This window comes from Suncus etruscus, chromosome 3 (genome assembly GCF_024139225.1).
Source record: "Suncus etruscus isolate mSunEtr1 chromosome 3, mSunEtr1.pri.cur, whole genome shotgun sequence".
NCBI lineage: Eukaryota > Metazoa > Chordata > Mammalia > Eulipotyphla > Soricidae > Suncus > Suncus etruscus.
Window position 1 is genome coordinate 147748388 of NC_064850.1, and position 15910 is coordinate 147764297.

The window sequence follows — 15910 nt, forward strand, 5'->3', positions numbered from 1 at the left end:
GTGCAGAAACACCATGGACACCCTGCAGAGCTCAGGGGAGAGCTGACATATCTGTGTGTTCCTGGGCCACAGCTGGCTATGGTCAGGGCTCATTCGCAGCACTGTGGGGGACCATGTGGTCTCTGTGATCAATATGTTGCCCTCTGCAGATCCATCCTCTTTCATCTTCTTTCCTTTCCTCTATCCCAAGGGAAGTAAAGATCCACATGGAAGAACTTTCTTTTGCGAAGGAAACAGCTTCAGAGATCCAAGCGTACAGCCATGAGATGATTCCTAAGTACCCCATGCTCCCTAGTTCAGTGACTTTCTTCCCTGTGGACAAGACAAAGGCCTAGGAGACCATGAGCAGTAGGTGTGACTTTCCCAGAAAGTGCCCCATTGGACGATGTTGGCATCTTGGGGCAGGATACAGGACTAGGCTGAGATGGCACTGGGAAGGACAGGAAGGAGCTCAAATCACCTTCCTTGCTGGCTTTACCCCAGGGAAAGGCTGGGGCATTATTACAGACACTTTGGATATGTGCCTCTCACTGCCCCCTGGGAGTTTAATGCTTATACTCCATAGTACCCAGGCACCACTCTGGTCTAGCAGGTATGGAGGGCGCTAATTGGCACCAAGAACTCATCTGCCTTCTCCCTTACTAATGCTCTTGATGGAGGACTGGAGGAGGCTGTGCTGGCTGGACTAGGAAGCTAATGGCACCCCCTGCTGGTGACCTGCCTAGAGTCTCCTGCCTGTCTGATGAGGGTGCTGGGGAACCCCTCTGGAGCTGCATTAAGTCCTGTTTAGCAGGTGAGAAGGGTTATTGGAGGCAACATCCCAGACCCTGGTCAGGTCTTGTCACTGAACCTGGTGTAGTCATGACCTTGGGGACGACCCAACAAGGCCCTGTACGGGAGAATGTGGAGGACAGCAGCAGTGAATCCCATTCTTAGCCCATCACCATTCTTCCTGGAGTTGAGCCAGTTCCATGGGCACCTGGGCTCAGAGAATCAGGGGTCCTTGGGGAAGGAAAGTGAGGCCAGCTACCCACTCTGGGGTGCTGAACCTCAGGATTCTGCTTTCTGACGAATCTCCACATTACCTCCTGCTCCAGAGAACAGAGAAGGTGGGTCTGCAAGCCAGGTACTGACAAAGATTTCTGACAGTGTTCCCTTAATTCAGTGGCCAAGAGACCGGCAGACATAGCCAGTGCTGGGCACTCTTTTCTTTCCTTCCCTGGGTGTCCTTCTGTCCATGGGTGTCTTATCCCTTCCCCTCGGGTGTCCTTTTCTCCAAGGTGTCCTTCCTTCCCTAGGTGATCTGGCCCAGTCTGAGTGTGCTGTCCCAGGCCAGGACTGGGCCCTCAGTATAGGTCTAAAAATTTGGGGCTTTTACAGGTGCTCCCTTCAAGAGAAATAGATTCAAATTTTTCAGTTACCCTGTGGTTACCCTCTACCCATTCTGTCTGCTCCTGAGGCACAGGAAAGGGAAGAGAGTTGGGGAAGTGCTTGAGGAGAGGACTAGGGAAGAGCAGTGAGAGGGTTGGGTGGGGGAAAAGGTGGGTGGGGAAGCCACAGGGATCAGGAAAGTTGGGGGCTGGGAGCTGAGTGTGTGGGTAGTGGTGACAGATGGTGCTGCTTGCCAGTCTCTCACACCCACTGCTATCTCTTCTTTGGTGTTGCCTCCCTCTTCTCAGGGCCTTCACTTCCCAGCCCTATCTAGGCGCCTAAGTTCCAGAACTCACCGAGACTGCACCCTTCTAGTGGAGCCTCTTCCTTGGTGCCACTGGCTAGAATTAAGCTCAGCTGTCACTAGAGCTCTGGGGACTCCTCCTGAGGTGTTGGTACATCTGCAGAGCAAAGTTCCTGTCAGGGGCTGTGCAGGGACTGGTTAGAGTTTGTATAAGGCAGGGGCTGTGCAGACACTTGGCAGGGCCCTCCTGCGCATTGGTCCTTTGAGCAGTGTCTTGCCTCCAGCAATGTTCTGCATGACACCAGTGATGCTCACACACAAACACACACACACACTCACATACACATTAACACAACTCACACACATAGTAGACAAAGCCATATTGCAAAATAAGATATTGAGATGTATCACATTACCTAATTTGGAGCTATAATATAAAGCTATAATCATCAAAACTATATGGCATAGAATTAAAGATAAGCTCTCTGACTCATGGGACAAAAATCTAATACACAAAGACAAAACCTTATTTTGTGTGTGTGTGTATATATATGTATATTCATACAGATAAATATATAGAGAAGGGGAGAGTCACTTTTAGATAAACTGACTATGAAATGAAGTATGCATAGCCTCTTCAACAAATGGTGCTGGGAAAAACAAGATCACTACTACATATAAAAATGAAAGTTGGTTCCACATCTCAAAATCCAATTTAATGTAGATCAAAGTCCTAGAGATCTGACCAGAAACCATAAAGTACTTTGAGGAAAATATAGGCAGAATGTTGTAAGACCTGGGCCTCACAGGTATATTCAATGATTTTGGTATTACTGGAATAGACAACAGAATCAAGAAGAAACAAAGGGCACTGCATCAAACTAAAGAGTTTCTGCATAGCAAAAGAGATACAGGAGAATACTAAAAGACATTAAACTGAATGGGAAAAATTATTTGCCTCAAACACATCAGATAAATTCAGTGCCTTCTGACTATTTGCTGGATCATGTCCAAGGACTTCAGTTAGTGGTAACTTTACTGATAACACAGGATTTCTTATAACAAGAGGAACATCTGGAAAAAATATTTTGAGGAAATATGAAAGAATATGCTTAGTGTTCAGGTACTTAGTTTCATCATCCCTGTCTTGTGTGATCTGTAAGGAGATGAGAAGTGGATGTGGGAACATTCCGTGTCTGGACGTGAACCTTTGCTCACTGAGAAAGCTAGTTCCAATAGCTTGTCCAAATGGGTAGCTACTGTCTGGGCTCTGCATCTGAGAAATGGTAAGCTCTCATTTGAGCCAGCAAAAATTCTTGTTCTGGGGCATGAGATAGCACAGTGGTAAGGTGTTTGCCTTAGATGCAGAAGGACAGTCATCCCGGCATCCCATATGTCCCCCCAAGCCTGTCAGGAGTGATTTCTGAGCATAGAGCTAGGAGTAACCCCTGAGCACTGCCGGGTGTGACCCAGAAAGAAACGAACAAACAAAAAATCTTGTTCTTTTAATTTCTTGAATTCTAACTATTGGAGCTTTTCTGAACAGAAATATTTAAGACCTTTCATTTCTCACTATTACCAAGAGAGTCTACATCTTCACATTTGCCAAATATCTAGGTTCGAGTCACTTCATCACATTAATTGAATGATGAATAAGACCTCCTATCCAATAACCAAAATTTTGTCCCTGTTCCTGAAAAAAGAAAAAAAAAGGCTAGCATGATCAAGTCTTCAAGATCGACTGCCTGTCATTTTATTTATGTCTTCAAATACATTCTACCATTTTACTTGCTCTGCTCTTGTTTTCTTTTCTCTACATAAGCATCTGTTTTAGTCTTCAAACATTGAAAGGCAGGAATCATGTTATGATCTGTGATATAAACCTCAGCTTCAAAACTAGAACCTGGAGAGACATGGATCTGGAAGCAAAGGACAACATACAAAATAGTCCACACAGTGTAACTGTGCAAGAAGGATTCAGGAATTCTAACACGTAAACCAGGAATCCCACCACACAAGCTGGCACTGCTAAGAAGGAAAGTAGCTTTGGTGGAGAAAGACTGAAGAATGAGCAACTGCCTTCCTGAAATCGTTTTTTTTTTGTTTGTTTGTTTGTTTTTTTAGCAAGAAGCACACCACACCCTAGGAGGATGGAAGAAGAATACGAAGTAAGGAGAAGAGACTCAATAATCCAATCACCAGATCTCATCCTAGGGTGGAGAAATAATACTGTGTAGGATAGGACCCAGTAGTCCAACAATGACCCTTTGATATTGTGCCACCTCTTAGAAGTCTACTCTCATGTTTGGTTACTTATTTTCATCTTTTTGTTTGGTGCCCCCCTTGCTATGCTCAATTCTTATCCCTGGATCTGAGCTCAGGGAGCATTCCTTGCACAGCTGAGGGACCCTATGGAAAGCAGGGTTTTGGACCTGAGTTAGCATTATGCCAGGCAAGTACCTTATTCACCGTATTATCTCTCCAGTTCCATAGTTTCCAGAAGTTTTCTGCCATTCTGAGTCCATTCCAATAGTTTCTTTTGACTCAGTTCAGCTTCTCTTCATTTTCATAATCCATGGTCAAAGTAAAGTAGCAAATATATTAATGAATTGCTCTAAGAAGTCAGTATCTAAGTCATTGCTACTTGACACATTAGCAATGCATAAGAATTAAAGCATTGTGAGCTGGGAGTCCTTGTTTTTATCACTAATTATCAAGCTATGACCAAAATCATATAAAGATGCAGCATAAAAACGCTTGTCAGAGCACTCATTTTATATGACACAGTTCAGGAAGATAGTGAAACACACACCAGGTGGAAAACAAGAATTATCTAATGATTCTGTAACTCTCACCAGTGAGAACATCATGGCTATTTCCATTAGCCAATAAATTAGCATTTAAATTACACAGTGATAAAAACTAGTCAATTACAAGAAACATGGAAAATTAAAGAAAGTGTATCACATTTGCTCGAAGAAAAAATATCTAACACGCTAGATCCAGTAAGACAATATAACTCACTACCAGTATACACCAAAAGAAGCAAATCAAGCTTAGAAAATTGAATCTATATTCGTGCCACATTTTCTGTCACCTAGACAGTAAGCATTACATTGTTCTTGAAATACCTACTTAGTTTGGGTGACATTTTGTTTCTTGGAGTTCAGAAGCCAGTATTTATCAAAGCAACTGTACCTTCCCATCACTAAAGTCCACATTCCCCTCCAGCATTGTGCTTTCATTGCTACTTAGCCTCTTTATGCCACACCAGCATAACTGTCCACCCCCACTCAGACTGCCTGAGTCTAGCAAGCCCAGGTCATGGACTTTTCATTATTTTTCATATTGTCTACTTCTATTTTTTCTCTATGGGGCACAGAGGAGTGGGATCCTCTGATTAATATTTTTTCTCTTGGGGGCCCGAGAATAGCCCACACATCTACAAGGCCTGGCATGCTGCTGAAACAGCTCTATCCCTAACATTCCACATGAATATGTGTGCATGTGTGCATATGTTTATGTGTGTGTATATAAAAGTAAAGATAGAATTGGTATGACATTTTTGAAGGAAGTCTAACTAACTGCTATTTGTTTGTGATATGTTTAGTTTATAATGAATTCCTTTCCTACTTGCTTTTAGCTCAATTTAGGTTTAGCACTATAAGTTGATTTCTTGGTTAGTTTGATACTTTGAATTTATGTCTTTATTACTAGATACTCAAAATTTGCCATAATCATCACTGAGGTCTATTTAGACTTATTGTATTATTTCTCCTACAATAGGAATAGTTTCAAATGTATAGTCCCATTAACCATAGTTGTTTCATTAGGACAGTCTGACCACTTAAATTTAAGTAGCAAAACAGATGACTGTCAGACATGTGAATAAGACAGTGTAAGTAAATTATTTGTGCTCCTTTTATTATTTCAAGGAGAGCACTTGAACTAGGGGCTGAAATATTCTGATGGACTGACTGTTGATTGGTGCCTTCCTTGGGCCCATTAGCTGAAACCCTTGCCTGGCCTGTTTCTGTAGTTTGTAAGAAATGTGGCAGCTTTATTTCAAGGATGCAAATGCTGAGATAATGGTTCTCAGGTGGAAGAGTCACTACCCTTATCACCCAGTTAGGGATCATTCAGCTTATCATTTTCCAGGATGTGCTCATGAAGGACAATGGAAAAGACCAAGCTTCCTGCAATGAGGCAGGATCCAGATTCTACTAGAGAAAGAAGTATCAAGAAGCAGCCAGGGGATCCAAAGCATACGCCTATTTGGAAAAAGAGGTGCCAGAGAGATGGTAGAGCAAGTAGGATGCTTGCTCTGAACACAGTCAGGTAATACGATTACCCCATCCAAAATGTTGCTTGTGCTGAATTAAATTATAAGTACTGTATAAAAGGCAAAATTGTCTAGTTTGTTTCTGTTCTGATCTACTAAGATCTTAGAAACTGTCAGATCTGAGAAATGTAGCCCTATCAGCCCCCTGGACTCTCCTGTGCACAATATACCCCATTCTCCTCCAGAATCTCTCAGGACTCTTTCTTTAATGACTTCAGGCTCATTCTCAACATTCAGGATCTCATCACTCCAATAAGAGTTAGCTGTGGACTCCAGGTGTTCAGTTCCTCTTTGTACTGGAAGTCTCACAAAAGTTCCTGCCTTTCCCAGACTAGACAAAGCAGAGCAAAATACATGGTAGACAGTATAGCAATTGCTTTCCCAAAAGAGGCCCACAACTCTACATTTCTCAGATCGACACTGTTTCTAAGATCCTAACAGATCAGAAGAAATAAGAGGGGAAGGGAAATATATGTGGCTCATGAAGATTAAAATCTCTTCGGGCCCAGAGGAAAGCCCAGTAAAGCAATGCCAGCCTGTCTTCCAAGTACTAGGCTGTATTAGTTCCCTAATGATTTCTTCTTGGTGTGTACATCCTTTGACCAGTAAGAAAAGCTCATCTCTGTTCCTTATAACCTGTTTTTAAGTATAAAGTCTTTGGAGCCATCTGATATTAGTATGGCCACCCCAGGCTATGCTTTGTAAGAGAGTTAATTGTTTGAATGATTACACTACCACATTTACGTTCAGTCTGTTCTGACTACTCAGATGTGTATCTAGTAGGAAGCAGAACATTGGATTCAGTTGTTTTATTCATCTTGCCAGTCTGTGTTTCTTATTTGGTGCATTTAGTCTATTGATGCTGAAAGACAGGGTTGCCATGGGATTTGTGCCATTTTCTTTAGGATTTTGCTGTGTCTGTTACATATGTCTTGTCTTAAAGTAGACCTTTTAGTTTGTCTTTAATAAAATTTAAATACACTTTTTCTTCTGCTCTCCACTGCTGCCTATGGAGCAGATATTTGTCTTCCTCCTCCTCCTCCTCCTCTTCTTCCTTCTCTCTCTCTCTCTCTCTCTCTCTCTCACTGTCTATCTTTCGCTCACAGTAAAACACACACAATCACTCACAAACTTCCTTCCTCCTAACCTCAATTTAAATTACGAATGGTGGTTTGTATTACTGAGGGTTTTCATGCCATTCATTTTATCTCCTTTCAGCGCCCAATTCTTGTCCAGAGTAATCGTTTTTCTCTTTTTTTTTCTTACCAGGGGAGAGCACGAACACAATCCCCCACTACCACAAATTATGCAATCGAGTTTCCCACATATGGGGAAATCGCAGGGGCCAGCACATCCGGAAGGTCTGGGGAAACCACCTTTGTGATCATGGTATCTCCCCTGCCAGGTAAGTATAGGAGTAATCATTTCAAACTCTCATCATCATGCTTATCCTTTCTCTGCCCTAACTGCTATTTGTGGGAAGATTCCTATCATGGACTGGTCCTCCTCGCCCTCAACTCTAATGTCTCTAGATATTTTTGCCATACTATCTCTTTTTTCTAATACGGGGTAAAATAATCTATCTGCAGAGACAAACATCATTGAGAAAGACTTTGAGATGATGAAAATTAATCTTTTTCAATCAATTGTGATCAGTAATACACTTATTCATTAAATTCTGACCTGTAGCATAATTCCATGTGGTTTTTCTCTGAATCTTTCAAGTTGCTTGTGATCACAACACAAGAGCTCTATTTTTCTCTTTCCATTTCAGTTCCTCTTGGAAACCTGCCCCCTACATCCTGCTCTCTGGAGACAAGTGAAGTACTTGGGAAACCTGGTAGAGATCACCTGCAGCCTCTGGGATACAGAGCTGCCCAGGACCCTCTGACCAATGCCCAAGCATTAGTCCTCATCCCAGCTACTGACATTGAGAATTCTCCCCAGCCAGGTGGGCAGAAGAGACCTGGGAAAACCCATTACACCCAACCAATGGAAAGTGCACAGAAGATCCAGAGGACATTCTGCCACTTGGAGCCCTGCAAGCAACACATAATTAATGACAATAGTACTGATGCTAGCTGATGCCAATCTAAATTTCTCCTATGCAGGTGCACTGAGGGAAGTCTCTCCCAGCAAAGTACCCTGTTGCAACCACTTGGGAAGCCTCCCCAGTAAAACCTGCATTGTGGCATTGCTCTCCCCATTGCTGTTTTCACTCAGACACTCAGAATCAGGCACCTGCCTCCAGCTATTAGGATTCTTGCCTTTTGTGCCTGTGGGAAATTCTCCAAATCAGGTGAGAGAAGAGGATCTAAGAAGCCTTCCTGGGGATGTGCCTGCCTGTACCTGGCTTTCTGCCCCTGATCATTAGTCTGGTGTCAGCCCCTACTACCCTCATTGTGGGCGTGCCTATGTGGAAAACCTCTGACTCCACTGAGCCACTGGGCTGCTGCAACCCCCAAATATCCTAGATGCACGAGACCCTCCACTCTTGTCCATGGCTGCCAATGCCAAATTCTCACTAGTCAGGAAAGGCACCTCTACACAGCTAGTCCTGTGTGTAATGTGTGGTGTCACTTGGAACCGTGTCCTATTGCCCACCTTGCTGGACTAATTTGCAAGTAAAAGAGTCAGAGAAGAAGCTTATACTTTGTATTTTTCCTTTCAGATTGCTTATGCTAGGGACTTCATATTATAATGTTCAAAATTATTGCCATGCAAACTGTGTTAACATTTCATATTTATTTTAAAATCATTACACAAATTTAAGATTATATTTTCTAGTGACCACACTAAAGTACTTTAAGTTTTTTTTAATGGAAATTATGGCTATTTGGGACCATGCAGCTCTAGGGATCAAACCATAGTCACATACATGCAGAATATATGCTTTCCTCTTTTTTTGAAAAATTTAATTGCTTTTTAAAAAGCAACTTGATGATAATTTTTTCATTGATGGGTTTAAGTCATACAATGAACACTCTCCTTCACCAATGCACCTTTCCCTTTGACATCAATAATGTTTCTCATTTACCTCCCACAGCTAACCTTGCCTTGCTCTAGAGTAGGCAATTTGCTTCTTTTTTATTTTTTGTTTTTGTTTTTGTTTTTTGGGCCACACCTGTTTGATGCTCAGGGGTTACTCCTGGCTAAGTGCTCAGAAATTGCCCCTGGCTTGGGGGGACCACATGGGACGCCGAGGGATTGAACCGCAGTCCTTCCTTGCCTAGCGCTTGCAAGGTAGACACCTTACCTCTAGCGCCACCTCACCAGCCCTGGCAATTTGCTTCTTATCTCTCTGTTTCTGTCTTTCTTTCTCTCTCTCTCTCTCTCTCTCTCTCTCTCTCTCTCTCTCTCTCTCTCTCTCTCTCTTTCCTTTTGGACTCTGTGATTTTTGCCTCGCCTGTTAGTTTCCCCCATTTCAGTGCAGATTTCTTGTGCAGAGCGATCACTTCCATCTATTATTTTCCTAACAGACACGATTACAATGCAGGTTGGCATATTTAGAAAGATCAAGACAGTCAATAAAAGAGAAGAAAAGTGTAGGGGTCCAGGGGCTTCCTATGCATCTAGGCCCTGTGGATCTAGAGTGCACCCACCTACGTTCTTCATCCATCTTTATTTTACTGCCACCAACTGCCACCAACAACCAGCACAGCAGTTAACAGGAAATCTGTTAAGAAGTGAGGTGAACAGGAAGAGGAGGCTCTAGAGGAAAAGCTGCAGACAATAGGTACATGTGTGGAAATAACTCTGTTCTAATAAGGGTAGATTTTGGACACCAGTAAGGGTTTTTTATTTTAAATTTTAATACGCTTTAAATTTTGGTACTGTGCTCTACAAATTGAGTCCACACAGGATCTATCCGGCATTTTTCTAGCTCAATTGCACCACCAGTGTTAACTTCTCTCCACCAGTGTCCCTACGTTCCCTTGCAACACTCAGTCTGCCTCCTTAACAGGCATATATTTAAGATGAATTGTCAGAGTTTTTATTGCAAGCTTCAATGTTGATATGTCTGTGGGTTAGCTGTGTACCTCTATCATTTTTTTAAAAATGCTGAACTGTACCAATGGGCTGACATATGCTTTCCTTCAAACACAGTACATCAAATAAAAATGTCAGAAAGAAACAATGAGGTAAATTCAAAAAATGGTAAATGAGGTAAATTAAAAAAAAAAGAGGTAAATTTCTCTTTCTATACAGTCAGTGTAAATAACACAGCCTGTGGTAAGAATTAGGAGACCTTATCTTTTCTTTTCTTTTTGACCTTTTAATATATATATATATATACATATATAAAAAATCCTTCACCAGTGCAATATTCCCATAACCAATATCCCAAGTGTCCTTCCTCCCCACCCACACCGGCCTGGACGCTAGACAGACTTTCTAGTAGAAAGCCTGTCTAAAGTAGAAAGTCTTTCAAAATATTAATGTCCTTATACAGGAGAGTAATTCTGACCTTGGGTTCTATTGGTGTTAGAGGTATCATATAAAGAGAGTTTGCATGAATGTGAGTGTGCATGTATACCAGTGATAACATACGAATGGGCTTTCTTTTCATATCTTTGTACCCAAATAAGGCACGGACGTTTTGAATCTTCAGTACCAAAATTTATGTTTTTATCTTTAATAATTTTTATTAGGACCAAATGAATAACAAATCTTTCACAGTAATATTTATGGTATTCCTGTTTCTTTTTAACATAAGTTTTGTAATGCTGGTATGTATCAACAGCCCTACTCTGAAATAAATAGCTGAATAGAAGTCATTTGCTTTCTTTTAACCAAATATACCTAAAGAGCATTCTCTTATATATTCATGGGGTGGCTGAGTACAGTCTTAGCTGTACCATGAGAATGACAGTTCTTCCATGTCTTTCAGTTATAATAGAAGATCTTACTGAGGAGGAAAGCAGTGAAGTCCACTGTAAGTTCCTTTTTTCCTTTATTTTTATAACTATTGTTTATTTTCAACTATATTTGCATTGTTTTTGGTCTTATTTTGTTGTTGCTGTTGTTGTTTTGGTCAAACCCAGCAGTGCTCAGGGGCTGCTCCTGGCCCTATACTCAGAAATCGCTCTTGGCACGCTCAGGCAACCATATGGGATGCCTGGATTCGAACCATCGCCCTTCTGTATGCAAGGCAAATGCTTCACCGCTGTGCTATCTCTCTGGCACCAAGTTCCTTTTTTTCTAGAGATAAATGTTATATTGTTGCATGGTGTATAGATGAATTAATCTATGTAAATATGACAATTAAATTTTTGATAACTAGGTTTGTGATTTCTAATAATTGCATGCGCTTTTATTACACACATTTCTACCTTTAAATAATGGATTTTGACTTTTCACTATCAAAGTAGCTTATCTCCATAGTGGCTCTATATACATGTAATTCTTTTTTTAAATGTGCTATTCCTATATATGCGGCACTGTATTCAAAAATATCTTCAGCACATCAGAATGAATCTTAATTCACAGTGAAAACATTAGCAAGGTACCGGGAAATTAAAATATATATCCGAATCATGTTTTCTTCAGTTAAATGGTTTGAAAAAATTTTATATCTTAATTTACTTTCACAATATATTCTTTTTAGTTGATCTTATTTTTATTAATATCTTTATTTAAACACTTTGATTACAAATATGAGTGTAGTTGTAAGTCATGTAATAACACATACCCCCTTCACCAGTGCAACATTCCCATCACTAATGTCACAAATCTCCCTCCTCCCCAACCCAAACCCTTAAAATAGGCTTCCTACTTCTTCCTTCATTCACATTGTTAAGAAGTTCTCAATGTCGCTATTTCTCTAACCTTTGACTTTAAGTCTGTGCTTTTCTGACTGTTCAAATGTATTTCTTGAAGGCAATAATGTTGGGTTCAATTTTCTAATCTATCCTGCCAGTGTTCTTTGCACATGTGCTTAGAACATTGACTTTGAGTTTATTGCCATCGAGTTTATGCCTTTGTTCTACAGAAGTTGGATGAGTTGGTGAGATCCATCCTGTATTAAATTGGCCCATTTAGTTCTTCTCATAAACAGGATTTCAAGTCTGTGACGGTTGTGTGTCGTTGTTTGTGCAGCTGTGTATCATTTATACAAAAAAATTTGAGAGTCATATTGGGTCAAGTATTACTTTTAATTAATTTTGATTAATTTAATCAATGAAAAGAATTCAGTTCATTAAAATCTTGAGTATTTTCACTCAGAAGTTAGTTTGAGAGATATTATATGGAGGGTTAATAGTGATTGTGTCTTTAGAAGTACACTCTTCATCAGGGAGGACACGTGGTGATATTTTGTGGTGCTTTCCCATAGTTATTTTTATGGTCTCACACACATCTTTCCTACTTCACTGCCAGAGTCTTCACTGCTGCCAAGGAGGTGTCACGGGAGTTTTAGGCTGGTGGGAGTCTATCTTTTGACCAAATTAGTGGTCAATGACTGAGGAAGTCATTTTCCTGGGTGTTGTGTCTGACTGGATCTGAGTTGTCTGAGATTTCCTTTGTTTGGATAGATCAAGTCCTACCCCTCCCTCTTTCATTTCTGAAATGAAATGAAACTGAATTGTGTGAATTGACACCCCCAAGTGAGGACATTTTTATGGCTACTTGAATGCGCTGTCATAATGAACACCAAGAATAAATCCCATGAAACTGTTTATTATTTATTGAGAATTCAGTAGCCTCTAAGGAATTAGTAATGAGAGGCAGCCACAATAGCACAATAGGTAGTGTTTAACTTGACGAGGCCCACTAGTTTCCTTGGTTTTCACTAAACACAATCATAAACATTCCTTGTAAAACTGAAGCAGATTTCTTTATTTAAATTCCTGAACTGTATAAATGGACTGACATATGCTTTCCTTCAGGGACAGTATATCCAGTGAAGTTGTCAGGAACAAACAATAAGGTAAATTCAATCTTTTTTCAATACATAAATATTGCCTAAGCTTTAACCCTTTGCCATTGAGTCCTTTGGTATAAAAACAGATGAGAGTATTTATTATAGCTGTTAAATATTTTTTTCATTTTAATATCCAAAACAGGCCAAACAGGACACACCTCCAGACCAAATGCAGAATTTGGAGGTATTTTTACCTTATTCGTTGTGATGTTAAAATTGGTTTGTTTCATTGCTTTTAGGATAAATATTGTAAGATTTTAACCAAATTAAGAGATTTTAAGAGTTGTTTAAATTTCAAAAGTTGCTATGTAGACAAGAAATACAAAATGCCCTTGTAGGAAGTGTTGAGTATGTGTCTCTTCCTCAGACATAAACTTGTAAATTATGGTTTTTCAAATAAAAACATATCCTTAAGTCAGTGAATAAATCAACTTTTGCTAATCTATTACTTATATGCAGTGAGATAGAGGCTTTTCTTTGATAAATTTTGACAGTTGTAGCTTAGTGAACTAATGGACAAAATGTCCACATGCACTGAATTATAGGTATTCAGTGGGAAAGATCCTCATAGAATTAGTGATAATTTTTTATATTTGATAATTAGATCAACTGTACATTCCCATCTGGCTTCTAATGACACAGAAACATCTGCAAAAACTACTAAAAGATGGGGAGTCTGGTTGTTACAATTTTGTCATTTTCTTAGGTTGAGAAAACCGAAGTATGTGATGATCGTAAGTACTGTCGAGTGACTCATTGAAATTATTAATATCTTTGTACAGGAAATCCATTCTGATCTTGGGATCTTTTGGGGTTAGACATACCACTTATAGAAATTTTGCATATAAACGAGTGTGCATGTATACCAGTGAAAACAGAGGAATGAGCTTTTTATCATGGATTTTCCCCCAAATTGGCACTGGATTTTTTTCTTCTCTACTAATATTGATCTTATTTTCTTATTTTTTGTACATATATACCATTTCTTTGCAAGTACAACACTTATTTTTAGATCATATTATCTCTGAAATTAATTCACATTGAATTTCATGTTAGATTTCTTCAAGATCCTATATGATTGTGATGGAAAAAAGTTATAGGACATTAAACTGACATTGGAAGGGAGGATCAGGAAGGTTGATGTATATTGTTAGTCATTTTTAGTTGGTAACACTCAGCAATGCTCAGGATACTAAGCAATATTCCTAGTGTTTCACACCTGGCAGTGCTAGAATCCATCTGGAATGCCAGTAAGTGAACTTGTGTTGGCCATGTGCAAAGCAAGGCCCTAGTCCATGTTCTATACCTCCAGCACTGGCTGACAAATTTTGTGAAGTTTGTAATGTTTTTACTCAGAGGTATCATGCCTATTATTTTATCTGATTCTGGACCCAAATCTTGTCCAGAGCATTATTTTCCAACTATCATTGTCATTGTATTGCCTTTCTGTCGTAACTAAACTTTTTGGTTTTTGTGTGAAGCTTCCTACCAATGGACTGGTCCTACTGGCCCTCATCTATGTTGCCTCTGGATAATATTGCCATAAGATCACTTTTTTTTCCTAAAGGGTAGAATATATTTCTACAGAGACAGAGATCACTGAGAAAGACATTGAGATGATGAGAATTAAATGCAACTGGGATTAGTAATGTACTCATGCAGTAAATTCTAAGATGTAGCTTAGGGCCATGTGGTTTTCTCTGCTGCCACTTTCAAGTTGCTTTGATTTCAACAATGAGCTCTCCTTTCCCCCTTCCTTTTCAGGTCCTCTTGGCCTTCCTACTCTGAAATAGATAGCTGAGCAGAAGTCATTTGCTTCTTTTAACCAAATATACCTAAAGAGCATTCTCTTATATATTTATGGGGGTGGCTGAGTACAGTCTTAGTTGTACCATGAGAATGACAGTCCTTCCATGTCTTTCAGTTGTAGTAGAAGATCTTACTGAGGAGGAAATAAGTGAAGTCCACTGTAAGTTCCTAATCTAGAGATAAATATTATATTGTTGCATGGTGCACAGATAAATTAATCTATGGAAATATGACAATAAAATATTTGTTAACTAATTTTATCTTCAGTGTGGTGAGTAGAGACTACAAATTGTATGGATAGACACTTTGAGTATAAAACAATACTTTCCCTTTTGTTATAAATGTTGTCATTTCTGCATATATGAAGTTTTCAGAAAAATTATCCAGAATTCTCATCCCTTCTTGTCAAAAAGGTTGCTTAAATAAAAATGGTGATACCTTGCCTGTACTACTTACTAGTTCATTAGAGATTTTGAATCAATCTGGCTGTTGATAATGAGCAAATTGGCCATAGACACAGGGCATAAGTCTTAAACATTTTCTTACTCCTCTTTTAAATTATGTTTTGTACTGCTGGTATATATCAACAGCCCTGAAAACATTAGATGCTCTCAGTCTAGAGAGTTATTCCAAGTCCAGCATCTTAGAAAAGAGATTGCCTACTGGGGATGGGTCATCTCCAGCTACCAGGAGTAAGTTCTTTAAGGGTTAGAGGCATGGTCGAAGAGTATCAGAATGTTCTGTTATGGAAATATCCCTTCCAAAAGCATTTGTATAGCCTCGATCTCACGATGTCTTATGGCCTTTGTGCTATCTACATGGGCTTCAGTATTAAGTTACTGAGTGTGAAGGTTTGTAATTTTTCATAATTGCATGTGCTTTTATTCCACACATTTGTACTTTTAAGTAATGGATTTTATTTTTCACTATCAAAGTAGCATATCTCCATAGCTTCTCTATATACATTTAATGCTTTTTTGAAGTGTGCTATTCCTATATATGGTGCAATATATTAAAAATACCTTCAGGACATCAAAATGAAACTTTTTTTCATTTTATATGTTTATTTAAACATCTTGATTATAAATATGATTGTGTTAGTTTCAGTCATATAAAGAACATCCCCCTCACCAGTGCAACATTCCCACCACCAATGTCCAAA

At 39.6% G+C, this 15910-nt stretch overlaps 1 long non-coding RNA gene and 1 pseudogene across 1 annotated transcript in view; both read right to left on the reverse strand.

Moving 5' to 3' along the window:
• Positions 1–15910, reverse strand: part of LOC126004161 (uncharacterized) — a 181064-nt gene that overhangs the window by 102556 nt on the left and 62598 nt on the right. The window lies entirely within an intron of this gene.
• LOC126005351 (uncharacterized) lies at positions 7284–7430 on the reverse strand (annotated as a pseudogene).